The sequence below is a fragment of the Dama dama genome, chromosome 9, assembly GCF_033118175.1.
Source record: "Dama dama isolate Ldn47 chromosome 9, ASM3311817v1, whole genome shotgun sequence".
Taxonomy (NCBI): domain Eukaryota; kingdom Metazoa; phylum Chordata; class Mammalia; order Artiodactyla; family Cervidae; genus Dama; species Dama dama.
Window position 1 is genome coordinate 26,990,415 of NC_083689.1, and position 16,802 is coordinate 27,007,216.

Consider the following 16,802-nt stretch of genomic DNA (forward strand, 5'->3'; position numbering starts at 1 on the left):
AATCCTTAAAACAATTTTATTTTATTTTATTTTTGGAAATCCTTAAAACAATTTTAAAATTTGAAATATAATCATCAGAGAGCATATGTGTCATCATAGAAATCACACACATAAATGGCAGAGTGAAATGAAAGTCTTTGACAAAGAAGGGAACAGCAACAGGCAAGCACATAGGAATTGAGTTTACAAGCACAAGTTGTCATTAGTAGAAAATAATAAGTAATTAAAGTGAAGCAGAGAAAACAGTTGAAATATTAAAAATCCATTCAGCTACATGAATACTTTTGTAATATGAGACTGTCAAGAGAGAGGCTGAGGGATCTATAATCTCCAGAGTTGTTTCAAGCAAAGAGGTGACACCTGTCTACCAGAGGGAACAATTAAAAAGTAATGATATCAGTGCTGCCCATCCACCATGTAAAATGAGGCTCTTAAGAAAACTTACATGTCTCAAATGATTCTACATTTATTCACAAGTGACACCTCTCTTGCACTTTAGAGAATCTCAGGTCTCATTGGTTGAGCCATGATGAATCAAATCAGCTTCTGATGGATGGATGCCTGTAATGCTGTCTGTGTTTCTCTAGATGGTGGAGAAATGATTCAGCAGTAAGTACTAGTCTCTGAGTATAAAAAGAGCTGAGTGAAGTGTTCCTCTTTTCCAAAGCAAAATCTATTAAGCAACAGGTATTTATCTCTCTTTTTAATCCCCTCTTTTTCTCAACTACTAACAATGTTAACGTTTGACTGAGGAAGACAGAATGCCATTTTAATGGTGTCCATTTTAAATGAAATTATCACCTGACTTTATGACTCATATTAAAGTACAAAACTGGATTAGTAATTTTCAAATTCTTTTCGCCTCATCAGTAAATGGTTCTGTATAAAACTGATGATCCCATGGTAGTGAAAATAAACATCACCATTCAGTATTCAAAACAAGTACTATGTGAGTTAAGACTGACCCACCATTGAATGTGAAAAAAAAATTTTTAAAGTTTACTTACTATTTAAACTGCTTTAAAGTGAGTGGTTAACTGTATATCAGATCTAGTTGGTGAAGATTTTAGGGCCCAAGTCCAAATTTCCTAATATTTCAAGGCCTGGGGTTTTAGACAGTACTTACACAGTGTCAACATTTAGGGGTAGATATATATAAGAATAATAGAATTGGAATTCCAAGAGTTGGACACAAAGTAAGGGGTTTACAAAATGAGAAAGACAAAATCTGTTAAAGAATGTATAAAAGGGAACGTTGAATGTTTTACACAGCGTGGTAGCCTTATTAAAGTCCAAGCAATTCAGTTACATTTAGTATGTTTCATGATATTTACTCATAATCTAGTATAAGTTCAGTGTAAAATTTCTGAGGGTAAAGCTAGGTGTCATACATAAAGTGAAAGAATTCTCTTTCCAGGTGTATAAGTGAGAAATCTTGTGAACCAAACTTTATGAAGTAAGAGAACATATTTTATTTTTAAGTAATTAGTGGTACTAATGAAATGTCAACCCAAGGAAGTGGTAGAAAAGGTCTTACATAGGGGCTTACCAAAAATGAAGTCACTAGGACATTGATGAAGAAAGTGCTGGTTTATTCTGGAATTGATGATGATGATGACAATATGACTGAAAGAGTGCTAACTTAGATTCGTATACAATCATAAGATTAGGGAAACGATGTCTACACAAAACTTACTTCACAAAATGTGAGCAGAGATGACCTCCACTATCATTCTACGAGAAATAGATTTACCTTCCTCTCTTCAGATTATGGTAAAAAAATTCCTAAATACATATCCATGCAATTAATATTTTAAGTTTTGGGTACAGGCAGTCAGTAAACATCATTAGCTTCTAATACAGAAATCCATGCATGTGTGGTAAGTCTATGTTTTCAACAGCATGGCTACCACTTTCAAAACCTTGCTCAGAACTCTTAACTATTTCCTACAGAGAATGGTCCACCTTAATCCTGTACACAGATTTGTGTATTTGTCTCTGTGTGCAGTCTAGGGGCCTGTGATTCCATTTCCTAACAGTGAAACGCAAGTCCACACACTCAAGAGGGCACAGCAGATCAGAAAGTTCACCTAAACCTCATTCAATGACATAAACAACGAAGACGGCAAAAGAGAAAAGGCTTATTGGAAGTAAATGATAATTTGAACCTTCAGTTTTACAGATTTTTTTTCTCTATGTAGTCCCAACAAACATCTAGACTTTTTTTCTTTTCTTTTTGGAAAAGATGGGGCACTCTGTTTAATAATGGAGAAGGGCATGGCAACTCACTCCAGTATTCTTGCCTAGAGAATCCATGGACAGAGGAGCCTGGTTGGCTGAAACTAACATTTCATTTCTGTTTAACAAAAACCAAAACATTTTGTCTTAAGGATTATTAGTGTTACACCCGCCATATGCGCTACATTTCTTTGGTATTGGATATATTACTGAGTAGCAATAGCTCGTTAGCCTCTGTTCAGTTCAGTTGCTCAGTCTTGTATGACTCTTTGAGACCCCATGGACTGCAGCACACCAGGCCTCCCTGTCCATCACCACCTCCCGGAGTTTACTCAAACTCATGTCCATTGAGTTGGTGATGACATCCAACCATCTCATTCTCTGTCATCCCCTTTTCCTCCTGCCTTCAATCCTTCCCAGGATCAGGGTGTTTTCCAGTGAGTCTGTTCTTCACATCAGGTGGCCAAAGTATTGGAGTTTCAGCTTCAACATCAGTCTTTCCAATGAATATTTAGGACTGACTTCCTTTAGTATAGACTGGTTGGATCTCCTTGCAGTCCAGGGGACTCTCAAGTGTCTTCTTCAACACCACAGTGCAAAAGCATCAGTTCTTTGGTGCTCAGCTTTCTTTATAGTCCAACTCTCACATCCATACATGATTACTGGAAAAACCATAGCCTTAACTAGATGAACCTTTGTTGGCAAAGTAATGTCTCTGCTTTTTAATATGCTGTCTAGGTTGGTCACAACTTTTATTCCAAGGAGAAAGCGTCTTTTAATTTCATGGCTGCAATCACCATCTGCAGTGATTTTGGAGCCCCCCAAAATAAAGTCTGCCACTGTTGCCACTGTTTCCCCATCTATGAAGTGATGAGACCAGATTCCATGGTCTTTGTTTCCTGAATGTTGAGCTTTAAGCCACCTTTTTCACTCTCCTCTTTCACTTTCATCAAGAGGCTCTTTAGTTCTTCTTCACTTTCTGCCATAAGGGTGGTACCATCTGCACATCTGAGGTAATTGATATTTCTCCCAGCAATCTTGATTCCAGCTTGTGTTTCCTCCAGCCCAGCATTTCTCATGATGTACTCTGCATATAAGTTAAATAAGCAGGGTGACAATATACGTCACCCTGCACATAAGTTAAATAAGCAAGGTGACAAAGCCTTGACGTACTCCTTTTCCTATTTGGAGCCAGTCTGTTGTTCTATGTTCAGTTCTAACTGTTGCTTCCTGACCTGCATACAGATTTCTCAAGAGGGAGGTCAGGTGTCTGCTATTCCCATCTCTTGAAGAATTTTTCACAGTTTGTTGTTATCTGCACAGTCAAAGGCTTTGACATAGTCAATAAAGCAGAAATAGATGTTTTTCTGGAACTCTCTTGCTTTTTCGATGATCCAGCAGATGTTGGCAATTTGATCTCTGGTTCCTCTGCCTTTTCTAAAACCAGCTTGAACATCTGGAAGTTCACAGTTCACGTATTGCTGAAGCCTGGCTTGGAGAATTTTGAGCATCACTTTACTAGCGTGTGAGATGAGTGCAATTGCACAGTAGTTTGAACATTGTTTGGCACTGCCTTTCTTAGGGATTGGAATGAAAACTGACCTTTTCCAGTCCTGTGGCCACTGCTGAGTTTTCCAAATTTCCTGGCTTATTGAGTGCAGCACTTTCACGGCATCATCTTTTGTGATTTGAAATAGCTCAACTGGAATTCCAACACCTCCATTAGTTTTGTTCGTAGTGATGCTTCCTAAGGCCCACTTGACTTCACATTCCAGGATGTCTAGCTCTAGGTGAGTGATCACACCATCATCGTTATCTGGGTCGTGAAGATCTTTCTTGTACAGTTCTGTGTATTCTTGCCACCTCTTCTTAATATCTTCTGCTTCTGTTATGTCCATACCATTTCTGTCCTTTATTGAGCCCATCTTTGCATGAAATGTTCCCTTGGTATCTCTAATTTTTTTGAAGAAATCTTATCCTTTCCCATTCTGTTCTTTTCTTCTATTTCTTTGCACTGATCATTGAGGAAGGCTTTCTTATCTCTCCTTGCTATTCTTTGGAATTCTGCATTCAAATGGGTATATCTTTACTTTCCTCCTTTGCTTTTTGCTTCTCTTCTTTTCACAGCTATTTGTAAGGCCTCCTCAGACAGCCATTTTGCTTTTTTGCATTTCTTTTTCTTGGTGATGGTATTGCTCCCTGTCTCCTGTACAATGTCATGAACTTCCATCCATAGATCCTCTGTAGGCTACAGAAATCTACAGATACTGCATTAGTCTACTACAGAGAAAGGTTAGCCCTTCTGGTAAAGACAGACACACAGACACATGTACATACATATATATATATACATAGATACAACACAAATACATAGACACAGGCATATACATCTACATATACCCACATGCACAAACACATATACACATATACCCACACGCCCGTCTGTGGTTTAAACTGATCATGGGTTAAAACACATAGGGAAGTGAACTCCAAACCTGTTAGTTTCAAGGACAACACTAGGAGTGAGAAGTATGTTTACCCTTCTTCTAGGATGCTTAGTGAAGTCAGGCCTGAAATTGGAAGGAAAAATAAGCTATAGGCAGCAGACTGCCTACCTGAGAAGAAATGATTCAGGAGTATATGAAAATATGATGTAGAGATACTGAACACACTCTTGATTTCCTGCAGCTTATTCTGGGCCAATCAGTAGCCCTAAAATCAAGACACAAAATTATGATGATTCCTTTTATAACTTGGGAAGCCTGATATAGAAAAAAATTTGATGCATTTTTAAGAATGAAAATTTTACTAGGCAGTGTTTTTTCTTATAAATTAGTATTTTAAAAAATAAAAATTCACTACTCATCTGGAGAGAATTACTCCTCACTGGAAAAGTATTTTCTACTCTAATAATTTTGAAATTGTGCCTGCATGTGGCATCAGAGTCGTATACAATGTTCCATGTCAAATCTATTATGAAATATAAGAAAGGAGCAAGAAATACTGTTAAACAAGAATCAGTATTCTGAACTCTCATGCCTCAAATCATCTTTAGTCCCCTGAAGACATTTTTAATCACCAAGGGACATTAGTAAGATTGTTGACTGAAACCTCTAAGCAGTAAAGCTGGAAATAAATGACTAAAGTCTGGCTTGCATTCTCTTCATTGCTCGAGTTATCATTTATCACACCTATGTGGGGACCTAGTAGTTCATCTTCTCTTGATGGTATCTATAAATATAAAGATGTTAAGAGATTCTTAGGGAGCATGTTTATGAGGTAATATAAACTGTTTGTAAAAACATCCTACATATATTATTTCAATTGCACTTTTTTTTCCCTCCACAGTGACTTTATCCCACTTAGAAGATACCTATTTCTTTAGGTTCATTTACACTAATGGACACAAAATGGGGTGAAGCCAGGTTACAAAAGCTAGCAATAGACTGCTGTCTTCAGGTTATCTACAGTACGTGTTCAGTGGAGGAGCTAAGTAGACTCTCATTCGCCTTTGAAAGTCAGTTGCTCATCTCTGAGACAGAAAATTTCTTAATCATGGGCTCAGTATCACTTATGTCAACATCCAGGAGAAATTTATGCTGGGAATAAACTAAAAGTTACTTGACACATTTTTAGACAGGGTGGACTCCTTCCCATATCATAATGAGGTATGATGACCCCTAAAAATTTAAAGTTGGCATTTAACAAATGTCTAAGTATATTTTTGCAGATATCTACCACTTACTTTGACCAAGATTTTATAGGAAAACAAAAGAATTTGCAATGTGGAATTTTCTCTTGGACATTGATTTTCACAAGTCTTATTACCTGTTAAAAAGTTTCTATAAACTCATATTGGCTATGACATAACAATAAATATCAAGAAATAAGAAAATTCACTGACTTTCTGAAAGAGAACAGGCTTATAAAATTTTTGAGCTGAAATTTCTTTAGAGACCCCTGGACCCAACTTCTTTTTTGTGTGTGTAGAGGCTGATACTGTGGACCTCGCAGCCTGAGCACACCAGTGGACAGGACTCAGGCTGTATGGCCTCCAGTGCAACATATGACTTCTATAGCTCACTGACTCCAGGAAAGGAGCCGAGTGGTGTGTGACTCCAAAAACTTACAGATGCTGGTTCTTGTTTTTTTTTTTTTTTGTATTTCAGTATCTTTATTTATTTAATTTTTTTATTATATTGTATTGGTTTTTGCCAAAAACTGACATGAATCAGCCATGGATTTACATGTGTTCCCCATCCTGATCCCCCCTCCCACCTCCCTCTCCATCCCATCCCTCTGGGTCTTCCCAGTGTACCAGCCCTGAGCACTTGCCTCATGCATCCAGCCTGGGCTGGTGATCTGTTTCACCCTTGATAGTATACTTGTTTCAATGCTGTTCTCTCTGAACATCCCACCCTTGCATTCTCCCACAGAGTTCAAAAGTCTGTTCTGTACATCCGTGTCTCTTTTTCTGTTTTGCATATAGGGTTATCGTTACCATCTTTTTAAATTCCACATATATGCGTTAGTATACTGTATTGGTGTTTATCTTTCTGGCTTACTTCACTCTGTATAATGGGCTCCAGTTTCATCCATCTCATTAGAACTGATTCAAATGAATTCTTTTTAATGGCTGAGTAATATTCCATGGTGTATATGTACCACAGCTTCCTTATCCATTCATTTGCTGATGGGCATCTAGGTTGCTTCCATGTCCTGGCTATTATAAACAGTGCTGCGATGAACATTGGGGTATACGTGTCTCTTTCTATTCTGGTTTCCGTGGTGTGTGTGCCCAAGAGTGGTATTGCTGGGTCATATGGCAGTTCTATTTCCAGTTTTTTAAGGAATCTCCACACTGTTCTCCATAGTGGCTGTACTAGTTTGTGTTCCCACCAACAGTGTAAGAGGGTTCCCTTTTCTCCACACCCTCTCCAGCATTGATTGCTTGTAGACTTTTGGATAGTAGCCATTCTGACTGGCGTATAATGGTACCTCATTGAGGTTTTGATTTGCATTTCTCTGATAATGAGTGATGTTGAGCATCTTTTCATGTGTTTGTTAGCCATCTGTATGTCTTTGGAGAAATGTCTGTTTATTTCTTTGGCCCATTTTTTGATTGGGTCATTTATTTTTCTGATATTGAGCTTCAGGAGTTGCTTGTATATTTTTGAGATTAATCCTTTGTCTGTTTCTTCATTTGCTATTATTTTCTCCCCTTCTGAAGGCTGTCTTTTCACCTTACTTATAGTTCCGTTTGTTGTGCAAAAGTTTTTAAGTTTCCCAGGACCAGATGGCTTCATAGCAGAATTCTACCAAAAATTTAGAGAAGAGCTAACACCTATCTTACTCAAACTCTTCCAGAAAATTGCAGAAGAAGCTAAACTTCCAAACTCATTCTATGAGGCCACCATCACCCTAATTCCAAAACCAGACAAGGATGCCACAAAAAAAGAAAACTACAGGCCAATATAACTGATGAATATAAATACAAAAATCCTTAACAAAATTCCAGCAAACAGAATCCAACAACATATTAAAAAGATCATACATCATGACCAAGTGGGCTTTATCCCAGGAATGCAAGGATTCTTTAATATCCGCAAATCAATCAATGTAATACACCACATTAACAAATTGAAAGATAAAAACCATATGATTATCTCAGTAGATGCAGAAAAAGCCTTTCACAAAATTCAACATCCATTTATGATTAAAACTCTCCAGAAAGCAGGAATAGAAGGAACATACCTCAACATAATAAAAGCTATATATGACAAACCCTCAGCAAACATTATCCTCAATGGTGAAAAATTGAAAGCATTTCCCCTAAAGTCAGGAACAAGACAAGGGTGCCCACTCTCACCACTACTATTCAACATAGTTTTGGAAGTTTTGGCCACAGCAATCAGAGCAGAAAAAGAAGTAAAAGGAATCCAGATAGGAAAAGAAGAAGTGAAACTCTCGCTGTTTACAGATGACATGATCCTCTACATAGAAAACCCTAAAGACTCTACCAGAAAATTACTAGAGCTAATCAATGAGTATAGTAAAGTTGCAGGATATAAAATTAACACACAGAAATCCCTTGCATTCCTATACACTAACAATAAGAAAACAGAAAGAGAAATTAAGGAAACAATACCATTCACCATTGCAACAAGAAGAATAAAATATTTAGGAGTATATCTACCTAGAGAAACAAAAGACCTATACATAGAAAACTATAAAACACTGATGAAAGAAATCAAAGAGGACACAAATAGATGGAGAAACATACCGTGTTCATGGATTAGAAGAATCAATATTGTCAAAATGACTATACTACCCAAAGCAATCTGTAGATTCAATGCAATCCCTATCAAGCTACCAATGGTATTCTTCACAGAACTAGAACAAATAATTTCACAATTTGTATGGAAATACAAAAAACCTCGAATAGCCAAAGCAGTCTTGAGAAAGAAGAATGGAACTGGAGGAATCAACCTGCCTGACTTCAGGCTCTACTACAAAGCCACAGTCATCAAGACAGTATGGTGCTGGCACAAAGACAGAAATATAGATCAAAGGAACAGAATAGAAAGCCCAGAGGTAAATCCACGTACCTACGCACACCTTATCTTCAACAAAGGAGGCAAGAATATACAACGGAAAAAAGATAACCTCTTTAACAAGTGGTGCTGGGAAAACTGGTCAACCACTTGTAAAAGAATGAAATTAGAACACTTTCTAACACCATACACAAAAATAAACTCAAAATGGATTAAAGATCTAAATGTAAGACCAGAAACTATAAAACTCCTAGAGGAGAGCACAGGCAAAACACTCTCTGACATAAATCAAAGCAAGATCCTCTGTGACCCACCTCACAGAATATTGGAAATAAAAGCAAAAATAAACAAATGGGACCTAATGCTGGTTCTTAAAATTTGATTCCGTAGACCAAGCATCAGTAGCACCTGGGAATTTGCTAAAAATGAAAATACACAGGTCCCATTCCAGAGCTACTGAATCATAATCTCTGGGATGGGAGCCCAGGTGTTTGTGTTTTAATAAGCCATGCAGTTCATTCCGAGGTACACTGAACTTTGAAAACCACTGGGATAAGCAATTTTTAATTCAAGAAAAGATATTTTAATTTTTCCTACTTATATTTTGCAAGGCATTTGAAAGGGTTAAATGAAATTGAAAAATATTCTGATTATGTTACTTAAACTTATGACTACGTTGACTAGATTTTTTTTTGCATAAAAACCAAATAGGAATATTGCTTTAAATATGCTATTTTAATTTACAAATGTTTGCTAAAATAAGGTCCTAAAGGGAAGATAAAATTTAATATATCACATACATGTAATAAAACATGTCTTTTAAAAATGCCTATTTTCTGCTAGGATTCACTCCTGAAGCGAATGCTGTGGTTTATTTTGCTTAAGTTGTACTTCCTTGGTATTTGTTTTTGTTTTCCTAAGAAGTCTATGTTCTGTGACATTCTAGCTTTACCAACCTGACAAGGCACAATAACCAACCATAAGGTCATTTTCTGTCAACTAAAAATACCTATATATAAAAACTCTACATGTCTAAAATATTAAGTACGCTTAATTTCACTGTATTCATTATGCCAAAGAATGGACTATATCAGAAAACATTACAGTGTAGAAATTCCTAAGATTTATCCATGTTGTGCATATAAATATAGTTAATTCATTCTTGCTGTTGCATAACATGCCATTGTGTGAATATATTATCATTTATCAATTCTTCTATGGATAGGCATTTGAATTATTTCTAGGTTTTTGCTTTTACAGTGCTTCTCTGAACGTTCTTCTCCATGTCTCCCGAAATATACATATGTGAGTTTCTTTTGGATATATACATAAAAGTGAAATTTCTAAGTCAGAGAATATATAAATATTGAATTTTACAAGAAAAGACCAAACTTGCTTTCCAAAGAATTTTATCAATTTATACTCTAATAGTAATTTAAAAGAAAGACTGGTAATTCAAATTCTCCCAAAACCTTATTACTGTTCATACTTCTCAATACTATTTTAATGAGTACAAAATGGTATCACATTGTGCTTCTATTCACATTTCCATTACTGCTAGTGACATTGAACATCATTTTCTGCCTTGATTATACATATATTTCTCCTATGAAATGGCTGAGTGTGTATTTTGTCCATTTTTAAAAAAACTTTTTCTGTAGGAATTTTATATTCCTCTCCCCACCCCAAAAACAGGATTTAATTAGTTTTTTCCACAGGCAGTGACCTATCACACTTAAAAATTTCCACTGGACTCAAAGAAACTTTCATTTCTTAAAAAAATACTGCAAACACTCATTTAGAATTTTTTTTTCTATTGTCAAAATTTTAGTTCTATAATGGAGTGTGTTTTTGTTCACCCACTACATAAGCTTTTTCTACAAATTCACATAGACCTAACACTAGTAAATCTAATAAAATCAGAAAAAAAAGTTAATTTTGGTTGACTTGCTTTAATGTTCCTTAATTTTGATTTAATCATATGTAAAATGCAGGTCAGGTCAGTAAAGATAAAGATGGGGTACTGTAACATGATGTAACAGGTTTATTAGCACATTAGGGGAGCAGAAAATGATGATTATTATTTTAATAGAGATAAAACTAAATTTCCAATAAAGCAATACCCATAACAATATATTTGCCACATAACTGAAAATTGTTAACTATCATTCCCTCATTTACCCAGAGGGAATTAGCCTGTTAGGCTGCCTGAGCACACTGAATATCTGAAGCAGAAACCAACTATATCCTGTCCAGTTGATCTTGGTCAATTAATTAACAGATGCAAAAATAGAGGCCCTAGGAGTTTTTGAAACTTGCCACAGGTAGACAAATACTTTAGGACTAAGCCAAATCTGGGTGCAGGATTCTTCTCACAATATGAATATCTGTTTCATCTATCTGGCCCATATCAGTTTACAGAGCACTTCCTTAGCTTCATGACCTTGATTATTATATCATTCAGCTTATAGATATGACTCTCCGCCCGCCCGCCTGCCGCCACTGTTTGTCTTTGGAAAAGTCTTCGGAGATCCTTCTGCATACTTAAATTTTACTGTTTTGGCAGCTGTTACTAAATGAAACTTAAGTTTTAAAATACACACACACACACACAGAGCTCTTCCTTGCCTTACCATAGGGTTACATCCCAATGAACCCACTGTAACTTGAAAATGCCACATTGAAAATGAATTTAATACACCTAAGCTACCACACATCATAGCTTAGCCAAGCCTACCTTAAATGTTCAGAACACCTGAATTAGCCTACAGTTGGGTTAAATCATCTAACACAAAGCCTATTTCATAATAAAGTATTGAATATCTCATGTAGCTTATTAAATAGTGAACTGGATGTGAAAAATAGAATATTGTATGGGTACAGAATGGTTATAAGTATATCAGCTGTTTACTTTCATGATCACGTGACTGACTGGGAGTTTCGGATTGTTGGTACTTCCCCATACCACATATCACTAGCCTACAAAGGAGCAAAATTTGAAAATTAAAGCACAGTTTCTACTGAATGTGTATTTCTTTCACACCATCATAAAGTCAAAATATTTTAAATTGAAACACTGTAAGTTGGGGACTTACAATGCCTACCAGCCCTGCTCTAGGACAGGGATTTCTCCTGGTTCTGTTCTTTGCTTACTTCATATCCTGTGCTTGATGGGAGTATGTGAAATGCCGCTCCGACACTATTCAGTTAGCATATGTCTTTATACTGGTGCTCTTGTTTACTGCGTATTGTTCACATACAGCAGCAGTTTAAGGGGTTCTGCAGGGTTGGAGAAACCATGCATTCAGGAGGCTTGTGTGCAGTTGATAACAGACCAGTTACATGCTTTACGGAGGTAGTCAGGAGACAAATCTGTAAGTTTGCGTCTCCACATTCTGATACCATGAGCTACTGGGAACAAGATTTAGGGGGTCTTAGTGTGCTAAAGGGCTTCCCAGGTGGCTCAGTGGGTAAAGAAACTGCCTGCAATGCAGGAGATGCTGGAGATATGGGTTTGATTCCTTAGTTGGGAAGATCCTCTGGAAGAGGGCATGGCAACCCACTCCAGCATTCTTGCCTGGAGAACCCCATGGTCAGAGGAGCTTGGTGGGCTACTGTCCATGGCTCGCAAAGAGTCGGACATGCCTGAAGTGATGGAACACAGCAAGTTAGGCACTATCTGTACATGTTTTTACATAAACATGCATATATGCAAGAAGCCTCACCATGTGCCCTGGATTATCCTTTGCTGGACATATTGGCAGTCACAAAGAGCAAGTGGGGGATGGATTTCAGTTTGAAGATTTCAAGTTGACTTTGATTCTAAAAACGGGCTCAGAAGTGTTTATGTTTTCAAAAGGGCATGATACCATTCATGTTACCTCTTAAAGAGTCTCAGTTTGAAAAAGATGATGAGGTTGGCCAGTCAGTCTTCATGTAATCTTGGCAGTAAGGCATCTGAAGAATGAAGAGTGCTTAAACATGTAATGTTTGCTTGCAAGGTCTTCAACAAACAATCAAAATCACTTTGCTAATATGCTGAGCATCTCATCTGGGTGTCTAGATCTCTCTTCTAGAACACATTGGTCACCCCAAGTTCCCTCTCCTCAAACTTAACAAATGGACACACATATGACATTCAGGATCCAGCTGAGGCAGTGGAAGCCAAACAGGCTTGGCCCAGCATGTGGGTTATAACTATAGTAGAGCCGCAGGTTCTCCAGCGGATTGGGAGCCCCTGTCCAGACTTGGGTCAGGTTTGGGGGCACTTCCCAGAAGGCCAGTGGTTGGGTATGCCTGACTGTCTTCTATGTTCATTTCTGTTACTCATCCTTTGTTGATAATATTTGTCAAAAACATTATAGTGTGAAGTTTCCTTTATACATTATTTATGGTATTTTTTATAAACAGAATATTTAAACTTATAGTTAAACTGGTTAATTTTTTTTTAGAATTATTGCTTTTTAGTGTCCTGCTTAAAATACTATTCTCTACCTCAAAGTCAGAAAGATATTCAATGATATATTCTAACAACTTTTAAAGTTTTTTCTTTTTTACTTTAAATTTTATATTCCATCTGGATTTGATTTTGTGCATGATGTGAGGATGGGATCCAATTTCTCCTTTTCCAAGTAGAAAATCATTTTTTCAACCTTTGTTTACTGAATGCTTTCCTCCATTCTCCACTGATCAGTCATGCAAACTCTGTCAAGTGTCAAACTTAATATATCTCGATAAGTCCTGATATATAATAGGTAAATTTTTGCCTCATTCTCTTGTTCATCTTGTCCTTCTCCATTCTCTCTTCTCTTATTTTATCAGGAGTGTTTTTTCCTAGTACTGGCTGTTTAACTTTTCCATGTAATCATTAAAACTGTTCTCTCAAGTTCCAAGAGGAAAAAAAAAAAAGAAAGCTCATATGCTTTTTACTGGAAATACTTTGACTGTATAGATCAAATTAGGAAAACCTGATATCTTTACAAGTGTCCCCATCCATGAACATATGATATCTCTCTGTTTTTCTTTAGCACTTACAGTCCCTTCCTAGGAAATTTTACAATTTTATGTATACAGGTCTTACACATAGTTTTTGTTAAATTTAACCTTAGGCATTTTGTGACTTTGTTGCCAGTATAAATGGTGCTTTTAAAAGATTACATTTTTGAACTGCTGCTGATACATAGAAGTGTAATATTTAAGACTACTAAAATACAATACTTTACTATATATCATTGCTAATATTTAACATAGATAATCATGTCATCTGTAAATGATGAGAATTTTATATTCTTCTGATTTCTAACACTTTGATTTTTTTAAATTTATTTTTTTTAGTTGGAGGCTAATTACTTTACAATATTGTGGTGGTTTTTGCCATACATTGACATGAATCAGCCATGGATCTACATGTGTTCCCCATCCTGAACCCCCCCTCCCACTTCTCTCTCTCACTTTGATATTTTAAATTGTCTTACTATACTTGATAAGACCATGAGAAAAACAATACACAGGTATGGCAATGGTGTGATCTTCCTTTTGCTAGTTATATTTTAAACTATTATTAAGCCCTTATGTTTGAAAAAATTCATACATAAAATCTGAAGAATGTGTGAGTAAGTATAGTTTTCAATCTTAAATATTTTTTTGCCAAACCATTTGAGAATAAGTTTCAGACGTTATGACTTCTCACTCTTAAATACTTCTAAGAAATAACCAAAATAATTAATCATATTGAGAAAATTCAACATTAATGTTATAATACTATTATCTAATATATAATACATACTAAAAATTTCTCCACTGTTACTGTACAGTTGTTTATAAAAATTATTCTTAAGATCCAGTACAAGGGAACACATACAATGTGATTTTCATCTCTTTGAAAGTGAAAGAAAGTGAAGTTGTTTAGTCATGTCCGACTCTTTGGCATCCCATGGATTGTAGCCTACCAGGCTTCTCCGTCCGTGGGATTTTCCAGGCAAGAATACTGGAGTGGGTTGCCATTTCCTTCTCCAGAGGATCTTCCCAACCCAGGGATTGAGCCCGGGTCTCCCTCATTGTAGGCAGATACTTTTACCATCTGAGCCACCAGGGAAGTCTTCTTTCATCTCTTTAGTCTTCTAAAATCTAGGATACTACCTTTATCCTTGTCTTTTACAATTCTGACATTTTAAAGGTTTACAGGATAAAGCTTCTATTTTGTTTTACAATGTCCTCTAATTTATGTTGAAAGAAATTCTACATAAGTTAATATTGTGACTTTCACAGTACATCATGTTAGTAAGCATTTGATATCAGTCATGTTGATTATGTTAACTTGCATTTCTTGGTTAAGGTATTATCAATCAGATTTTTCTATTACAAAATATATTTCTCCCCTTAATAGTTTATAAGTGAAAAGTTGGGAGATATTTTGAGACTTTTTATTATATTGTTGCCCATAAATTTTCATTTAGTTATTTAACAGCTACTGATGATCCTTGCCTGAATCAGTTACTATCAGAGTAACTATTCTGCTCCACTGATCCGTCTTTTTTTAAAACCAGTACCACACTGTCTTGACTATTGTAGTTTTACAGTATGTCTTAAAGTTGGGTAGTGTCAATCCTCCAACTTTGTTCTTCTTCAGTATTGTGTTGGTTATTTTTGGTCTTTTCCTCTCTATAAAAACTTCAGAAATCAGCTTGCCAATATCCACAGAATAACTTGCAGGGGTTTTGCAGAGATTGCATTGAATCTATCTGCCAAATAGGGAAGAACCGACATCTTGACAATACTGAGTCTTCTTATCCATGAATAAGAAGTATCTCTTCACTTACTTGGTTCTTCTTTGATGTTATAAATTTTACAGTTTTCCTCTTCCATATATTTTGCTAGATTTATATCTGAATACTTTGGTATAGTTAAAAGAAGTATTTATATATAAACACTTCTCCAAAATGAATACTCTCATTTTGGAGAAATGCTAACATAAATGGTACTGTGTTTTAATTTCATATTCCATATATTTGTTGCTGGTATATAAGAAAGTAAATAACTATTGTATATTAACTGTATATCCTACAACATAGCTATAATCACTTATGAGATTCAGGAGTTTTTCTGTTAATTCTTTTGTACACACATATATGTCACACACACACATATGCAACAAACCAACAAAATTTACCAAATCTCGCTTAAGAAGTGGTTATATTATGCTTCTGATATATATGCAGAGTCATTTGTTCCTATTTATGTATATATATATATCTTTTTGTCATATCTTTTGATACAATTATACTTTAAAAAACATAAAGCATGTTAACACAACTCTGAAGGTATTTTAAAAGATGTACTCAAAAAGATATTTACACTTTTCCCCTACATCCTGTTTTCCTTCACTCTCTGTGAAGCCATAAATTTACAAAATTGTTTCATTCATTTTTCCCTTCAAAAGGAATATTTCTAACACAGTCCACTTAAGATGATTTTTTTTGGTAATAGTTTCTAATACACTTTTTCAGAGTAAAGAATATAATTTCTATACCTAATTTGTCAAACATTTCTATCATGAATGGGGGTTGAATTTTATCAACTATTTCTTAATATTTGTTAGAATTATTTTTTCCAGTATTATTCTCATTCTCACAAACTGTTATATTTGAGTTCTTATTATTTTGCTTTCAATTGTTGAATCCATTCTCTTTAATAAAACTTGCTAAAATCCTCCCTTCTCATATTTCAATATGAGGCAGTTTTATCTTCATTTCTTTCTAGTTATTCTTTCCCCAATTTCTGGGAGTTTCTCTACATGCATTCGCTGATTAATACTCAGCTCAATATTCTAGAGGAAACCTTTTTACATACGTTTTTACATATCTCTTTCCATTCACCCAAAGGCGGCTGTCTATTTTCTTTGTCTCTTTTTTCCTGGATATCTTTTAGATTGGTTGAATCATGTTTTCTTTTTTTAAAAAAAATCATTCCTTTTTTGTTCCTCTGTCAGAAATGTGCTGTGTTCCTTTACAT